This window comes from Pristiophorus japonicus, chromosome 27 (assembly GCF_044704955.1).
Source record: "Pristiophorus japonicus isolate sPriJap1 chromosome 27, sPriJap1.hap1, whole genome shotgun sequence".
In the NCBI taxonomy this organism is placed as follows: domain Eukaryota; kingdom Metazoa; phylum Chordata; class Chondrichthyes; family Pristiophoridae; genus Pristiophorus; species Pristiophorus japonicus.
The window spans coordinates 17,485,646-17,498,090 of NC_092003.1; the positions used below are offsets into that span (position 1 = coordinate 17,485,646).

At 58.9% G+C, this 12,445-nt stretch overlaps 1 protein-coding gene across 1 annotated transcript in view; it reads right to left on the reverse strand.

Moving 5' to 3' along the window:
- LOC139239369 (pyruvate carboxylase, mitochondrial-like) overlaps positions 1-12,445 on the reverse strand; it is a 1,004,568-nt gene that overhangs the window by 134,505 nt on the left and 857,618 nt on the right. The window lies entirely within an intron of this gene.

Sequence of the window (12,445 nt, forward strand, 5' to 3'; positions counted from 1 at the left end):
GCCGCACTGTCAGAGGGGCAGTACTGAGGGAGCGCCGCACTGTCAGAGGGGCAGTGCTGAGGGAGTGCCGCACTGTCAGAGGGGCAGTACTGAGGGAGCGGCGCACTGTCAGAGGGGCAGTGCTGAGGGAGTGCCGCACTGTCAGAGGGGCAGTACTGAGGGAGCGCCGCACTGTCGGAGGGGCACTACTGAGGGAGTGCTGCACTGTCGGAGGGGCAGTACTGAGGGAGTGCCGCACTGTCGGAGGGGCAGTACTGAGGGAGCGCCGCACTGTCGGAGGGGCAGTACTGAGGGAGTGCCGCACTGTCAGAGGGGCAGTACTGAGGGAGCGCCGCACTGTCGGAGGGGCACTACTGAGGGAGTGCTGCACTGTCGGAGGGGCAGTACTGAGGGAGTGCCGCACTGTCGGAGGGGCAGTACTGAGGGAGCGCCGCACTGTCGGAGGAGCAGTACTGAGGGAGTGCCGCACTGTCGGAGGGGCAGTACTGAGGGAGCGCCGCACTGTCGGAGGGGCACTACTGAGGGAGTGCCGCACTGTCGGAGGGGCAGTACTGAGGGAGTGCCGCACTGTCGGGGGGGCAGTACTGAGGGAGCGCCGCACTGTCGGAGGGGCAGTACTGAGGGAGCGCCGCACTGTCGGAGGGGCAGTACTGAGGGAGTGCCGCACTGTCGGAGGGGCAGTACTGAGGGAGCGCCGCACTGTCGGAGGGGCACTACTGAGGGAGTGCCGCACTGTCGGAGGGGCAGTACTGAGGGAGCGCCGCACTGTCGGAGGGGCAGTACTGAGGGAGCGCCGCACTGTCGGAGGGGCAGTACTGAGGGAGCGCCGCACTGTCAGAGGGGCAGTACTGAGGGAGTGCCGCACTGTCGGAAGGGCAGTACTGAGGGGGTGCCGCACTGTCAGAGGGGCAGTACTGAGGGAGTGCCGCGCTGTCAGAGGGGCAGTACTGAGGGAGCGCCGCACTGTCGGAGGGGCAGTACTGAGGGAGCGCCGCACTGTCGGAGGGGCAGTACTGAGGGAGCGCCGCACTGTCGGAGGGGCAGTACTGAGGGAGCGCCGCACTGTCGGAGGGGCAGTACTGAGGGAGTGCCGCACTGTCGGAGGGGCAGTACTGAGGGAGCGCCGCACTGTCAGAGGGGCAGTACTGAGGGAGTGCCGCACTGTCAGAGGGGCAGTACTGAGGGAGCGCCGCACAGCCGGAGGGGCAGTACTGAGGGAGAGCCGCGCTGTCGGAGGGGCAGTACTGAGGGAGGGCCGCACTGTCGGAGGGGCAGTACTGAGGGAGCGCCGCACTGTTGGAGGGGTAGTACTGAGGGAGTGCCGTACTGTCGGAGGGGCAGTACTGAGGGAGTGCCGCACTGTTGGAGGGATAGTACTGAGGGAGCGCCGCACTGTCAGAGGGGCAGTACTGAGGGAGTGCTTCACTGTTGAAGGGGCAGTACTGAGGGTGTGCTGCACTGTTTGAGGGGCAGTACTGAGGGAGTAGCGCACTGTCGGAGGGGCAGTACTGAGGGAGCGCCGCACTGTCGGAGGGGCAGTACTGAGGGAGCGCCGCACTGTCAGAGGGGCAGTACTGAGGGAGTGCCGCACTGTCGGAAGGGCAGTACTGAGGGGGTGCCGCACTGTCAGAGGGGCAGTACTGAGGGAGCGCCGCACTGTCAGAGGGGCAGTACTGAGGGAGCGCCGCACTGTCGGAGGGGCAGTACTGAGGGAGCGCCGCACTGTCGGAGGGGCAGTATTGAGGGAGCGCCGCACTGTCGGAGGGGCAGTACTGAGGGAGCGCCGCACTGTCGGAGGGGCAGTACTGAGGGAGAGCCGCACTGTCAGAGGGGCAGTACTGAGGGAGTGCCGCACTGTCAGAGGGGCAGTGCTGAGGGAGTGCCGCACTGTCGGAGGGGCAGTACTGAGGGAGTGCCGCACTGTCAGAGGGGCAGTACTGAGGGAGCGCCGCACTGTCAGAGGGGCAGTACTGAGGGAGCGCCGCACTGTCAGAGGGGCAGTGCTGAGGGAGTGCCGCACTGTCGGAGGGGCAGTACTGAGGGAGTGCCGCACTGTCAGAGGGGCAGTACTGAGGGAGCGCCGCACTGTCAGAGGGGCAGTGCTGAGGGAGTGCCGCACTGTCAGAGGGGCAGTACTGAGGGAGCGCCGCACTGTCAGAGGGGCAGTGCTGAGGGAGTGCCGCACTGTCAGAGGGGCAGTACTGAGGGAGCGCCGCACTGTCGGAGGGGCACTACTGAGGGAGTGCTGCACTGTCGGAGGGGCAGTACTGAGGGAGTGCCGCACTGTCGGAGGGGCAGTACTGAGGGAGCGCCGCACTGTCGGAGGGGCAGTACTGAGGGAGTGCCGCACTGTCAGAGGGGCAGTACTGAGGGAGCGCCGCACTGTCGGAGGGGCACTACTGAGGGAGTGCTGCACTGTCGGAGGGGCAGTACTGAGGGAGTGCCGCACTGTCGGAGGGGCAGTACTGAGGGAGCGCCGCACTGTCGGAGGAGCAGTACTGAGGGAGTGCCGCACTGTCGGAGGGGCAGTACTGAGGGAGCGCCGCACTGTCGGAGGGGCACTACTGAGGGAGTGCCGCACTGTCGGAGGGGCAGTACTGAGGGAGTGCCGCACTGTCGGGGGGGCAGTACTGAGGGAGCGCCGCACTGTCGGAGGGGCAGTACTGAGGGAGCGCCGCACTGTCGGAGGGGCAGTACTGAGGGAGTGCCGCACTGTCGGAGGGGCAGTACTGAGGGAGCGCCGCACTGTCGGAGGGGCACTACTGAGGGAGTGCCGCACTGTCGGAGGGGCAGTACTGAGGGAGCGCCGCACTGTCGGAGGGGCAGTACTGAGGGAGCGCCGCACTGTCGGAGGGGCAGTACTGAGGGAGCGCCGCACTGTCAGAGGGGCAGTACTGAGGGAGTGCCGCACTGTCGGAAGGGCAGTACTGAGGGGGTGCCGCACTGTCAGAGGGGCAGTACTGAGGGAGTGCCGCGCTGTCAGAGGGGCAGTACTGAGGGAGCGCCGCACTGTCGGAGGGGCAGTACTGAGGGAGCGCCGCACTGTCGGAGGGGCAGTACTGAGGGAGCGCCGCACTGTCGGAGGGGCAGTACTGAGGGAGCGCCGCACTGTCGGAGGGGCAGTACTGAGGGAGCGCCGCACTGTCGGAGGGGCAGTACTGAGGGAGCGCCGCACTGTCGGAGGGGCAGTACTGAGGGAGTGCCGCACTGTCGGAGGGGCAGTACTGAGGGAGCGCCGCACTGTCAGAGGGGCAGTACTGAGGGAGTGCCGCACTGTCAGAGGGGCAGTACTGAGGGAGCGCCGCACAGCCGGAGGGGCAGTACTGAGGGAGAGCCGCGCTGTCGGAGGGGCAGTACTGAGGGAGGGCCGCACTGTCGGAGGGGCAGTACTGAGGGAGCGCCGCACTGTTGGAGGGGTAGTACTGAGGGAGTGCCGTACTGTCGGAGGGGCAGTACTGAGGGAGTGCCGCACTGTTGGAGGGATAGTACTGAGGGAGCGCCGCACTGTCAGAGGGGCAGTACTGAGGGAGTGCTTCACTGTTGAAGGGGCAGTACTGAGGGTGTGCTGCACTGTTTGAGGGGCAGTACTGAGGGAGTAGCGCACTGTCGGAGGGGCAGTACTGAGGGAGCGCCGCACTGTCGGAGGGGCAGTACTGAGGGAGCGCCGCACTGTCAGAGGGGCAGTACTGAGGGAGTGCCGCACTGTCGGAAGGGCAGTACTGAGGGGGTGCCGCACTGTCAGAGGGGCAGTACTGAGGGAGCGCCGCACTGTCAGAGGGGCAGTACTGAGGGAGCGCCGCACTGTCGGAGGGGCAGTACTGAGGGAGCGCCGCACTGTCGGAGGGGCAGTATTGAGGGAGCGCCGCACTGTCGGAGGGGCAGTACTGAGGGAGCGCCGCACTGTCGGAGGGGCAGTACTGAGGGAGAGCCGCACTGTCAGAGGGGCAGTACTGAGGGAGTGCCGCACTGACAGAGGGGCAGTACTGAGGGAGTGCCGCACTGTCAGAGGGGCAGTACTGAGGGAGCGCCGCACAGCCGGAGGGGCAGTACTGAGGGAGAGCCGCACTGTCGGAGGGGCAGTACTGAGGGAGGGCCGCACTGTCGGAGGGGCAGTACTGAGGGAGCGCCGCACTGTCGGAGGGGTAGTACTGAGGGAGTGCCGTACTGTCGGAGGGGCAGTACTGAGGGAGCGCCGCACTGTCGGAGGGATAGTACTGAGGGAGCGCCGCACTGTCAGAGGGGCAGTACTGAGGGAGTGCTTCACTGTTGAAGGGGCAGTACTGAGGGTGTGCTGCACTGTTTGAGGGGCAGTACTGAGGGAGTACCGCACTGTCGGAGGGGCAGTACTGAGGGAGCGCCGCACTGTTGGAGGGGCTGAACTGAGAGAGTGCCGCACTGTCGGAGGGGCAGTACGGAGGGAGTACTGCACTGTCGGAGGGACAGTACTGAGGGAGCGCCGCACTGTTGGATTCCCTTTGACCCCGAAAATCTATCCATCTCCACCTCTGGAGAACTGGAACACCTGTTAATTTTTAGCCCTTACACCTGAGGCTCGGAAAATCTCCTATTGCAGACTGCCCCTGCGGAATTTCCAGGTGAGCGCGTTCAGGCTAAGCTAATCACTGGGATTTATTTGCAACCAAAACAACTACACAGAAGCAGCAAGTTATTGAAGGTAGAAATATTTAGAGAATATTTACAACAAGCATCAGCCTACAGGGCTGAAATAATCTTTTTTTACTGTACATATTTCTTCCTCAATTCATTATGCAATAAGGCTGTTAGATGAAGCACTCTTTTGAGACCTTCAGGCATACGATGTTATACGTGGGCGACTCAATTTCCTTGTCAGTCCACAGAGTCCAAGTAACTGTTGCAGAAACTAAACTGAAAGCACTGAGAAAATCCTGAAACATATATTCCAGACAAAGAGGCCTGGGAATGAAGAGCTGCCAGTCAATCAAGTCCAGAGACAAATTGGAAGGAGATATTTGCATTCAATGATAATGAGCAAGTTGGCTGTCACCCAGAACTTGCCAGTAGCTGAAATAAATGTCAGCATATCCTTTCTTAAATATGGAAACCAAAACTGCACGCAGTATTCCAGGTGTGGCCTCACCAATACCCTGTATAACTGGAGCAAGACTTTCCTGCTTTTATACTCCATCCCCTTTGCAATAAAGGCCAAGATTCCATTGACCTTCCTGATCACTTGCTGTACCTGCATACTATCCTTTTGTGTTTCATGCACAAGTACCCCCAGGTCCCGCTGTACTGCGGCACTTTGCAATCTTTCTCCATTTAAATAATAACTTGCTCTTTGATTTTTTTCTGCCAAAGTGCATGACCTCACACTTTCCAACATTTTACTCCATCTGCCAAATTTTTTCCCACTCACTTAGCCTGTCTATGTCCTTTTGCAGCCTCTTTGTGTCCTCCTCACACATTGCTTTTCCTCCCATCTTTGTATCGTCAGCAAACTTGGTTGCTGAAAGAAGCAAAGGTAGGCAGCAGAGGCATTGGTCACAATCTTTCAATCCTCATTGGGTACAGGAGTAGTGCCAGAGGACTGGAGGGTTGCCAACGTTATAGCGCTGTTCAAGAAAGTGCAGTGGGGATAAACCAGGAAAGTACAGGCCAGTCAGCTGAACATCGGTGGACTGGAGTTATTGGAAACCATTAGCAGGGATAAAACAAACTTTCATTTGGAAAGGCATGGGTTAATTAAGGAGAGCCAGCGTGGATTTGTGAAAGGCAAATCGTGTCCGGCTAACTGGATTAAATTCTTTTGACAAGGCAACAGAGAAGGTTGATCAGGGTAGTGCAGTAGATGTGGTATATATAGACGCAAGGCATTCGACAAAGTGCCACACAAGAGGCTTATTAAGAAGATGGAAGTCCCTGGGATTAAGGGGAAAGTGGCAGTAGATACAAAATTGGCTCGGTGAGAGCAGGAGAGGGTGGGTGGATGTTTTTCAGACCGGGAGCTGGTTTGCAGTGTTGTTCCTCCAGGGCCAGACTTGGGTCCATTACTCTTTTGAATTTTTATAAGCGACCTAGACTCGGGTGTACCGAGCAGCATTGTCAAGTTTGCAGATGATGCAAAACTTGGCAAAGCAGTAGAGAGCGATGGGGATGGTTATAGGCTTCAGGATGACACAGACAGGATGATGAAATGGGCTGAAGCGTGGCAGATGCAGTTCAATGCGGAGAGGTGTGAAGTGATGTACCTTGGGAGGACTGATATGGAAAGACAGCAAATTATAAATGGCACGGTTTTATAAAGTGTGGATGAGCAGAGAGGCCTTTGTGTCCATGTACACAAATCCTTAAAGGTGGTAGGATAAGGTGGTTTAACAAGCATGTGGGTCACTTGGGTTTATAAATAGAGGAATAGAATATAAAGGCAAAGCGATCAGGCTGGAACTTTATAAATCACTGGTTAGGCCTCAGTTGGAGCACTATGGGTAATTCTGGCACCACACCAGGACAGATGAAACGGCCTTAGAGAGGGTACAGAGGGGTTTTACCCGGATGGTGCTAGGGAGCAGGGACCTCAGTTACGAGGAGATGGGACTGTTCTCCTTGGAACAGAGAAGGTGAAGAGGTGACCAAATAGAGGTTCTTAGGATGATGAGAGGTTTTGAATAAATAGGGAAAATATGATTCCCTCCAGTGAGAAGGCCAATAACCAGAGGTCACAGATTCTAAATGACTGGAAAAAGATGTGGAGGGGCGATGAGGAGCAATGTTCTGACTGGGAGAGCTGTGGGGATAAGAACATAAGAAATAGGAGCAGGATTCGGCCATTCGGCCCCTCGAGCCTGCTCCGCCATTCATTAAGATCATGGCTGATCTGATCATGGACTCAGCTCCACTTCCCCGCCCGCTCCCCATAACCCTTCACTCCCTTATCGCTCAAAAATCTGTCTCTCTTCACCTTAAATATATTCAATGACCCAGCCTCCACAGCTCTCTGGGGCAGAGAATTCCATAGATTTACAACCCTCTGAGAGAAGTAATTCCTCCTCATCTCAGTTTTAAATGGGCGGCCCCTTATTCTGAGACTATGCCCCCCAGTTTTGGTCTCCCCCATCAGTGGAAACATCCTCTCTACATCCACCTTGTCGAGCCCCCTCATTATCTTTTAAGTTTCAATAAGATCACCTCTCATTCTTCTGAACTCCAATGAGTAGAGGCCCAGCCTACTCAACCTTTCCTCATAAGTCAACCCCCTCATTCCCGGAATCAACCGAGTGAACCTTCTCTGAACTGCCTCCAGTGCAAGTATATCCTTCCTTAAATACGGAGACCAAAACTGCACGAGGTACTCCAAGTGTGGCCTCGCCAATACCCTGTACAGTTGTAGCAGGACTTCCCTGCTTTTATACTCCATGCCCCTTGCAATAAAGGCCAACGTTCCATTGGCCTTCCTGATCACTTGCTCTGGAACGCTCCCCCTGAAACGGTGGCAAGAGCGAATTCCATCAATAATGTTCAAAGGGAGTTGGACGGGTCCCTGAGGAGGAGAGGCTCACAGGGTTAAGAACAGAAAGCGGGGAGGGAGTGGGACTGATTGCATCGCTCTGTCACAGAGCCGGCACAGGCTCGCTGGTCGCGTGTGGTCAGTGCTTCGACGCTGGGGGTGTTGGCCTGGTCGAGGACGCTGACGTTGGCGCGTCTGTCCTCCCGGGGGATTTGCAGGATCTTGCGGAGACATCGCTGGTGGCATTACTCCAGCGACTTGAGGTGTCTACTTGTACATAGCCCGCCGCACGATGCACTGAGCTCTCAGACCCAGTGGCCGTGGATCGGAGCGCCCGGCGAGATTGCAAATCCATCTGCTGCGGGCGGGCCAGCCAGCTCCCCTCTGTCCGGCTGCCAGCAAATACTAACAGCAATCGGCGTGGGCTGGCCTCCCAGGTAAGGCAGCCCCGGGCACGGTGCCACGCAGCGCGAGGTGGCAAGGTGCCCAGGTGGAACGGCACACCTTAGCTCCTAAGTTCTCAGCCGAGCAGCGCTGAGGCAGTAGGTCATCAGGCACAGATGGTAGCGAAGAGCTCGGCTGGTGGCACTGTCGTCTCTGAGCCAAATCTCTGGCCGTGATTAACTCGGCCCGACAAGCACCGTCGTTCAGGTGCAAAATGAAGACGTCCTGGCACGTGGAAAGAAAGACTTGCATTTCGGGGTGTTTGTGGGACTGGAAGGCTGTCTCCAGTGGGGTTCCGCAGGGCTCAGTGCTGGGTCCCGTGCTTTTTGTGGTGGATATCAATGACGCACACCTTTCACACACACATATCACACACACATACACATTCATCGATCGCTTGAGGAAAAGAGTGTTTGAAGACCAGGCCCTCAAATCCACCACCAAGCTCATGATCTACAGGGCTGCAGTGATACACGCCCTCCTGTATGGCTCAGAGACATGGACCATGTACAGTAGACACCTCAAGTCGCTGGTGAAATACCACCAACGATGTCTCCGCAAGATCCTGCAAATCCCCTGGGAGGACAGACGCACCAACGTCAGCGTCCTCGACCTGACCAACATCCCCAGCAACGAAGCACTGATCACACTCAACCAGCCCCGCTGGGCAGGCCACATTGTCCACATGCCAGACACGAGACTCCCAAAGCAAGCGCTCTACTCGGAATTCCTACACGGCAAGCGAGCCAAAGGTGGGCAGAGGAAACGTTACAGGGACCACCCTCAAAGCCTCCCTGATAAAGTGCAACATCCCCACCGACACCTGGGAGTCCCTGGCCAAAGACCAGTCCGCCCTAAGTGGAAGAAGAGCATCCAGGAGGGCGCTGAGCACCTTGAGTCTCGTCGCCGAGAGTGTGCAGAAAGCAAGTGCAGGCAGCGGAAGGAGCGTGCGGCAAACCAGTTTCACCCTCCCCTTTCCCCCAACCACTGTCTGTCCCACCTGTGACAGAGACTGTGGTTCCTGTATTGGACTGTTCAGTCACCTGAGAACTCACTTTTAGAGTGGAAGCAAGTCTTCCTCGATTCCGAGGGACTGCCTATGATGATGGACTTGAATATAGTGGGTATGATTAAGAAGTTTGCAGACGATACTAAAATCGGCCGTGTGGTTGATAATGAAGAAGAAAGCTGTAGACTGCAGGAAGATATCAATGAACTGGTCAGGTGGGCAGAACAGTGGCAAATGGAACTCAATCCGGAGAAGTGTGAGGTAATGCATTTGGGGAGGATTAATAAGGCAAGGGAATACACATTAAATGGTAGGACACTGAGAAGTGTAGAGGAACAGAGGGACCTTGGAGTGCAGGTCCACAGATCCCTGAAGGTAGCAGGCCAGGTAGATAAGGTGGTTAAGAAGACATTTGAAATACTTGCCTTTATTAGCCGAGGCATGGAATACAAGAGCAGGGGGGTTATGCTTGAACTGTATAAAACACTGGTTAGGCCACAGCTGGAGTACTGCGTGTAGTTCTGGTTACCACATTACAGGAAAGATGTGATTGCACTGGAGAGGGCACAGAGGAGATTTACGAGGATGTTGCCGGGACTACAGAATTTTAGCGATGAAGAAAGATTGGATAGGCTGGGATTGTTTTCTTTGGAACAGAGGAGGCTGAGGGGAGACCTGAATGAGGTGTATAAAATTATGAGGGGCCTGGATAGAGGACAGAGGAATCCCTCACCACATTTAAAAAGTACTTGGATGTGCACTTGTAACCTACAGGGCTACGGACCGAGAGCTGGAAAGTGGGATTAGGCCGGGTAGCTCTTGGTCGGCCGGCACGGACACAATGGGCCGAAATGGCTTCCTTCCGTGCTGTAAATGTCTGTGATTCTATGAGTTATATAGCGCCGTTCACAACCTCAGGACATCCCAAAGCGCTTTACAACTTGGAGTGTAGTCACTGTTGTAATGTGGGAAACACGGCGACCAATTTGTGCACAGCAAGCTCCCACAAACAGCAATGGGATCATCTGTTTTCATGGTGTTAGTTGAGGGATAAATATTGGACAGTGTGGGCGGGGCTCCCCCTGTCATTCACTCAGGGTGGGCGGGGCTCCCCTGTCACTCAGTGTGGGTGGGGCTCCCCTGTCACTCAGTGTGGGTGGGGCTCCCCTGTCACTCAGTGTGGGCGGGGCTCCCCTATCACTCAGTGTGGGTGGGGCTCCCCCTGTCACTCAGTGTGGGCGGGGCTCCCCCTGTCACTCAGTGTGGGTGGGGCTCCCCCTGTCTCTCAGTGTGGGAGGGGCTCCCCTGTCACTCAGTGTGGGCGGGACTCCCCTGTCACTCAGTGTGGGTGGGGCTCCCCTCTCACTCAGTGTGGGCGGGGCTCCCCCTGTCACTCAGTATGGGCGGGGCTCCCCCTGTCACTCAGTGTGGGCGGGACTCCCCTGTCACTCAGTGTGGGTGGGGCTCCCCTGTCACTCAGTGTGGGCGGGGCTCCCCTGTCACTCAGTGTGGGCGGGACTCCCCTGTCACACTGTGTGGGCGGGACTCACCTGTCACTCAGTGTGGGCAGGGCTCCCCGTCACTTAGTGCGGGGCTCCCCCTGTCACTCAGTGTGGGCGGGGCTCCCCCTGTCACTCAGTGTGGGCGGGGCTCCCCTGTCACTCAGTGTGGGTGGGGCTCCCCTGTCACTCAGTGTGGGCGGGGCTCCCCCTGTCACTCAGTGTGGGCGGGACTCCCCTGTCACTCAGTGTGGGGCTCCCCTGTCACTCAGTGTGGGCGGGACTCCCCTGTCACTCAGTGTGGGGCTCCCCTGTCACTCAGTGTGGGCGGGACTCCCCCTGTCACTCAGTGCGGGGCTCCCCCAGTCACTCAGTGTGGGCGGGACTCCCCCTGTCAATCAGTGTGGGGCTCTCCTGTCACTCAGTGTGGGCGGGACTCCCCCTGTCACTCAGTGTGGGGCTCCCCTGTCACTCAGTGTGGGCGGGACTACCCTGTCACTTAGTGTGGGCGGGATTCCCCTGTCACTCAGTGTGGGCGGGACTCCCCTGTCACTCAGTGTGGGCGGGACTCCCCTGTCACTCAGTGAGGTCGGGATTCCCCTGTCACTCAGTATGGGCGGGGCTCCCCCTGTCACTCAGTGTGGGCGGGACTCCCCTGTCACTCAGTGTGGGTGGGGCTCCCCTGTCACTCAGTGTGGGCGGGGCTCCCCTGTCACTCAGTGTGGGCGGGACTCCCCTGTCACACTGTGTGGGCGGGACTCACCTGTCACTCAGTGTGGGCAGGGCTCCCCGTCACTTAGTGCGGGGCTCCCCCTGTCACTCAGTGTGGGCGGGGCTCCCCCTGTCACTCAGTGTGGGCGGGGCTCCCCTGTCACTCAGTGTGGGTGGGGCTCCCCTGTCACTCAGTGTGGGCGGGGCTCCCCCTGTCACTCAGTGTGGGCGAGGCTCCCCTGTCACTCAGTGTGGGGCTCCCCTGTCACTCAGTGTGGGCGGGACTCCCCTGTCACTCAGTGTGGGGCTCCCCTGTCACTCAGTGTGGGCGGGACTCCCCCTGTCACTCACTGCGGGGCTCCCCCAGTCACTCAGTGTGGGCGGGACTCCCCCTGTCACTCAGTGTGGGGCTCTCCTGTCACTCAGTGTGGGCGGGACTCCCCCTGTCACTCAGTGTGGGGCTCCCCTGTCACTCAGTGTGGGCGGGACTCCCCTGTCACTCAGTGTGGGCGGGATTCCCCTGTCACTCAGTGTGGGCGGGACTCCCCTGTCACTCAGTGTGGGCGGGATTCCCCTGTCACTGAGTGTGGGCGGGACTCCCCTGTCACTCAGTGTGGTCGGGATTCCCCTGTCACTCAGTGTGGGGCTCCCCTGTCACTTAGAGTGGGCGGGGCTAGCCCTGTCACTCAGTGCGGGGCTCCCCCTGTCACTCAGTGTGGGCGGGACTCCCCTGTCACTCAGTGTTGGCGGGTCTCCCCTGTCACTCAGTGTGGGCGGGGCTCCCCCTGTCACTCAGTGCGGGGCTCCCCTGTCACTCAGTGTGAGACTCCCCTGTCACTCAGTGTGGGGCTCCCCTGTCACTCAGTGTGGGCGGGACTCCCCTGTCACTCAGTGTGGGGCTCCTCTGTCACTCAGAGTGGGCGGGGCTAGCCCTGTCACTCAGTGCGGGGCTCCCCCTGTCACTCAGTGTGGGCGGGACTCCCCTGTCACTCTGTGGGCAGGGCTCCCCTGTCACTCAGTGTGGGCGGGGCTCCCCTGTCACTCAGTGTGGGCGGGGCTCCCCTGTCACTCAGTGTGGGCGGGATTCCCCTGTCACTCAGTGTGGGCGGGGCTCCCCTGTCACTCAGTGTGGGCGGGACTTCCCTGTCACTCAGTGTGGGGCTCCCCCTGTCACTCAGTGTGTGCGGGACTCCCCTGTCACTCAGTGTGGGCGGGGCTCCCCCTGTCACTCAGTGTGGGCGGCACTCCCCTGTCACTCAGTGTGGGCGGGGCTCCCCCTGTCACTCAGTGCGGGGC